The sequence below is a fragment of the Podarcis raffonei genome, chromosome 1, assembly GCF_027172205.1.
Source record: "Podarcis raffonei isolate rPodRaf1 chromosome 1, rPodRaf1.pri, whole genome shotgun sequence".
Lineage (NCBI taxonomy): Eukaryota > Metazoa > Chordata > Lepidosauria > Squamata > Lacertidae > Podarcis > Podarcis raffonei.
In genome coordinates, this window is record NC_070602.1 from 128,049,700 (window position 1) to 128,055,983 (window position 6,284).

A 6,284-nucleotide genomic window follows, 5' to 3' on the forward strand; every position below is an offset into this window, starting at 1 on the left:
CATTTGAACTAATTGCCTTAACCTGCCAAGAGCTACAAAACTTGACCACACGAAGCATCGCTGCTCCCTCTACCATTTCTCTTTAGTGATGTGATGTACCCATCCCTCATCCTTCAGTGCAAAAAAACAGTCTCTCCTAGACAAGTCCCTTCTGTTACTCATGTGGCCACCCCACATAGCTGTCAACTTTTCCCTTTTCTTGCGAGGAATCCTATTCGGAATAAGGGGATTTCCCTTAAAAAAAAGGGAAACGTTGACAGCTATGACCCCACAGCAGCAAGAATATTATTTGCCCAAAAATGGAAGCAAGAAGAACTACCAACATTAGAAGAATGGAGGATGAAATTGATGGACTACACAGAACTAGATAAGCTAACAGGAAGGATCCGAGACCGGCGAGACCAGAGGTTTACCAAAGAATTTACTGAGTATCTGAAAAGTATTTGCGATGATCGAATTACGTTTGTAGGACTACAAGAAGTTGTGTGAGGAGTAATTTAAGAAATATTGTAAAAATGGAAAGGAAGAAATGATTTGTTAGAAAATGTAAAGGCAATATTAAGAATTGCAGGAGAAATAATTAAGACGGAAGGCTATCAGAGTTGCTGAAGGAAGTCCAAATAAGGATATATGTATAATAATTTGTGTGGTATGTCTTAAACAATTTTGTATGCTAAAATTAATAAAAAATATTACACACACACACACACAAAAAGGGAAACGTTGACAGCTATGACCCCACCTTTTCAGGATCTCACCAGGAGCTAGTCACCTCAGCTGAAGTGAGCATGAACAACAACTCAATCGTTTTTATGTTTTTTAGAATGAAAATCAGCTATGGGAAGCTGCAAGTTTAAGCAAAGGGTGGTGAAGGGGGCAGCTTAACACCCTCCTCACAGCCTTGTTCTGCTCAAATAACCTTCCCCTTCTGCTTCTCTACGGGGTGGTGGGATGCATGTAGCCATATTTGCCCTTGGCTGATAGAAAAGCAACTTGGCTACGATTTTTGGCTGGAAGAGAAAGGGTGAAGCAGCCCCCCTCATTCCATTTCTGCACTCAAATTGGGAGCTTCTTGCAGCAGTTCATGGGGAAATACCATCAGAACACAGTTAAAGGCATTTGGGCTTTATACGTCCCACGAATGCGAGAGCAAGGAAGAAACCAAAATGATACCAAACCTTATCTCAGGCAATGCTCTCCTCACCCTTTAGAAGCCCATCAGCTGCACTAGAGGAGGGCCACCTGCAACCATTTTGGAAGATTTACGCCAACCTGCTCATGATAACGATCCACATTTCCCCCGTTCCAAACAGCGTATTCTACCTTGATAAAGGTAAAGGGACCCCTGACCATTAGGTCCAGTCGCGGATGACTCTGGGGTTGCAGCACTCATCTCGCTTTACTGGCCGAGGGAGCCGGCGTACAGCTTCCGGGTCATGTGGCCAGCATGACTTAAGCCGCTTCTGGCAAACCAGAGCAGCGCATGGAAACACCGTTTACCTTCCCACCGGAGCGGTACCTATTTATCTACTTGCACCTTGTGCTTTCGAACTGCTAGGTTGGCAGGAGCAGGGACCGAGCAACAGCAGCTCACCCCGTTGCAGGGATTCGAACCGCCGACCTTCTGATCGGCAGGCCCTAGGCTCTGTGGTTTAACCCACAGCGCCACCCGTGTCCCTATTCTACTTTGATACGCAAGGCAATTGTTCTGTGGCAGGAAATTACTAGAGAGGTCTCTCATAGGGACGTGTTTCTAGTTATAACAAAGTTGAGAGGATGCACAAATCAAGAAAGGCCTTGCAGTTCAGCTTGCAGAAATTTGCTAGTGGTTCCGTTCTATTTGACAGAACGCAAGTCAAATGAAATTCCCATTTCATAATGTCAATCCTGCCCAATTTTTTTGTTTACATTAGTAGCAGGCCCATCCAAAGAAGTCCCTAACTGATAGCTTAAGGCCTATTGTGAGTACTTACAGAATAAACTGATTTCCTAGCATCTAGCCCAATTGGGTGGGTGGGTGGGGATCATTTGAAAGAGCTAGAAATTTGTCTGTATTTCCCCATGATAGCTTCTTACAAGAACTGCTACCATTCCAAGGGTATTATGCAGTTGTAATGGGAGGGGAATTGACCTAATTATAGCAGTATGTTCCCCGTGGAACAACTTGTTCTAAGGTAGGCACTATTCTAAACAAAGCTTAAATAAATGGCATGGATTTCTGCCGAACAGGTAGCAGCAACAGGAAACATACAACACATTTCTGGGATTTTAAAAATAAAACATAAAACCAACTACACAATACCAACTTTGATCTTTATTTTATTCAAAGAAAAATGATTTTTCTTCCAGATTTTGTGAAAGAAATGAACAAGAACAGTAAACTATTACAAGTAAAGGAGAAATAATAACCTTTCATTCTGCATATGCTTGCTTATCAGCGAGACAAATGTATGACTTGAAGCAAACTTTTCATATAAAATGTGAAGTTCAGCTTACCCTACGAATTAGGTGCTTTTAAATATCCAGCCTATCTTTTATCAATTAGCGTTCAAAAGTTAGCAATCATATTACAGTCTGGAACAATTAGTTGTTTAGACGGTCCTGTTTATTGGAGCAGTGGAAAAAAAGGACTCCTAATGATCCCATAAAGTTGCTTTTAATTAAGTGTGAAATTGAAGATCCTGAAAGTAAGGTTTTATCCTTCTTCTCTGTTTCATTGTTATAGGTGATTGCAGTCAAAGACTGAATTCGGCAACCCCAATAATCTTTAGGAAGTACCCCATTGAGCACATGTTGAAATATGGGAAACTAAACAAGTTTCACAGCCTGGGACCCTCAACCCAAAATATATTTCGCTATCTTCATTTAAAAGTTTGGTACGAAAGTACCTGAGTTGAAAGTGCTAAACATCTACATATATGTGCACAGATGGGTTCTCTTGCAATAAACAGAAATCCCAAGCAGGAAAGAATTGAGCTCCAACACCTGTGCTCACTACAGTGAAATTTAGCTACAATTGGCAATACTGCGAATGTACTTTGTTCAAGAAATCTTCTGCACCAAAATTCAGAATAAAGGTTTAACCTACCCACATACACAAAAAAAAGTCTTAACACTTTTAATAGAGAACACAAGAGGCAAATTTGGACAAAAGAAATGACGGGGGTAATAAAACAAGGAAGGTTAGAAGTACATTAAAACATCGCTGGAGAGGAAGAGGGAACCTTTATTGTAAATGTTGGAGGACAGGGATTTCTCAACTCTCATAAAGAACATTTGTTTTTCAGCATGACTGTGGGTTCTGGGGTGGGGAGCTGTTTGTATCGAGATCTGCAGTAATTGCATATTAAATCTGCCTGAAAGCTCTCTTGCTGCAACTCTGATAGCACAGCATGAGAATCATGACATTACTGCCACAAATATGGAGTTTCACCTCTCTGGATCTGCCATCTACTGCACTTATTTTGGAAGTGTACCAGTATTTCTATTATCCCTGCAGGTTTTATTTTGCTCCCACATTTGTCTCGGTGGCAAGTGACCTGAAACATTCAAGGTTCTCTCTGCAGACTTGAGTACAAAGATATCACCAGACAAGATTTTGCTACCGTAGCCTTTTCCCAACTAAATGACACATAGCATAGGGGAACTGTAAAGAAAGCGAAATCTGGAAAGCCATTACGGCCAGGGTGGGTCTTGGATCTAGTGGCAGTGCTTCGGGGAAGTAAGTTTTTCACGCATAATAATTCTGCCCCAACTTCCTAGGGATTCCTCTTAAAACCTTGATTCTGACATTTAACACAATTTCTCAGGAAGCGGTGATAAAATATTTATCACACACACACGTTCCTTAGCAGCTTCCCTCCCCGTTTAAAAAACGTTGCTCATTTAATTTTTATGGCCAATATACAAAGGGAAGCTTTTGCATGCCCACTAGGACTCCTGAGCCAGGTGTCTTCCATTTTCATCTCACAGCACTCACTCCAAGGCCTCCAAAAGCTGCTGCCAGCGGAAAGACCTGCAGTCTCATGATACATTGCCTGATCTTCTGTGACTCAGGTTCAGAGATGAAGGGCCTGGCAGAACTGGCATTGGGTTGGGGTTGGGAAAGGGAATGGCACCTGGGAAGGGAAGTGTCTGTTGGACGAGCCATGTGGACCTGTGGCAGGTGTGGGATGGGGAGAGCGATGTCATAAGCCAAGAAGAAAACAGCTTGCGTTTTTTATCCAGAGCTTTCAACCTGAGATTTTTCTCCTGGCAAACCTCAGGAAGTGCGTAAAACTTTCACATCTCGAAACCTGAAACCTGGCAGTCCTCATCAGAACTTGAACTGAAAACTGGGCTCACCTTTAGAACTGAAAATAGGTATATCCAAGAGAAAATGCTTAGCCAGCATGTCTTTGGATTCTGACCGATCTATTCAAATTGTTGAGTTTGCTCTACTCCATGTGCCTAGGCTGGAGAATAATAAGTTAAACACATACACATAAAATCCACTTAATGGATAAAATGAATCCATAACCAAAATGTCATGGTCACCCCAACTTTCATGTACATCAAGCATACATAGAGATATTTTAACAGACATGGGGGAGGCATATACACATGTAAGAACCGTAGATGTTTTTAAACATTGAACAGCTTTCCCAAGACTTACACTCTAAGCCCTTTACCTTACAAAAAATAAGATGTTAATCTTCATTCTGTTTTTAAAGAAAAAATATATCGTTACTGGAAAAATTTCCTTAAATATAGCCATTTTCTTTTTTAAAAAAATTGCTCTGGTTGAAGACCCTATTTACAAAGGAAAGTCATGCAAATATTCAAAGGTTTTAGAAGTTAGATAAACTCTGCCCTGTGCATCTTGCTTGAGGTTGTGAGGAAAAATGAGTGTCGTAGAAGAGCACAACTTACAAATATGTGGAACTCTTTAGTGATAGTCAAAAACAAAAAGTTAATAAAATGTTATGAACAAACAGAACTATGTATACCTGTATTCATACACCATTTTGTTTTTAAAAAAACCATAACCCAAATTGGCACATTAGGTAGAAAGGACACTCTTATCAATACAACTAGGCTAACTTGAAATTTGTAAGTGATAACCGTAAAATTTGGTTTAACACATAAACTTGACTTTGAAAAAGAAACCTTTGCATTATAAGCTTTTTTTATTTATAAAGTAACTTTGTTATAAAAATTATCAGTGAAAGAACTTCTGTTTTAAAAATTACTTTTCTGTTAGTCAGAATTATCAAATGACTGAGGCACTAATACTGAACCGGGTGCTGTACTTCACATGGAAACAATGTCTTAACAGCCAGGGGTGTCAAAGACAGCGTCAACATTCAGTCTCATGTCAATTCCCGCTTGCAAAGTCTCTTCCCAGAAAACAGACTTTTCAACAAAAACAAATCCAGGTGGGTCATATGTAGAGAAGGGAAGCTAATCTAAAAAAGTTTTGCATAACCACAATAGCCTAAGAGCAGCATTCAATGCCGTGTGAGGCTTTGACTTCCTTTCCTCCTCCCAAGCAACACTCACATACCCACACACACCCCTGCTCTGGAATATCCACCAACCTTCTGGGACAAATTTCTGCAGCACACAAATTTCTGTCCCACAGGTGGAAGGACACTACTGGATTTAACTCTCTATCTCCGGGGATATGCACTTTAAAAAAAAAGCTTTTAAATGAAATAAAAGCCAAACAAAAATCCCTGTCCATTATTTTCTTAGGTTTCTTCCTCAACCATTATCTGTAGATCTGTTTTGACTTAAAATGCCAAGTAGCATCTTTCAGAACTTTTGTCTGCCGCAGCTTTATTTCCATTCATTCCCAATATTTTCACAACTATCCTGTGGGGTGACAGAGAAGCCAGGCATAAGAAATCTATTCCATTCTAAAATCCCTGTGTAGTTTTAATTTCAATGAGGGGACAGAAATATTGCTGGTGTGCAGCATTCTGGATGAATGGTTCTGTGCGGCCCTGGGAAGCCGTAGATTAATCTGCTTTCAAAGGGGTGGAGGTGGGGGGGGGGACAGCACGAACGAGTGCACATCAGCAGAGATAAAACCAACACGATTGGGGGGTGGGGTTAGAGAGTAATTTCGCAAACCTTCTACTTAGTCTTATACTTCTTCCCATAATTTACAGTGTAATCCTGTGCATGCTTATTCAGAAGCAAGTCCCGTTGTGTTCGGTGGGAATTACCCCGAGGAAAGTGCGCTTAGTCCAGGACAGCAAAATTCTATATGCATACTTACCTGAGAACAAGCCCCACTG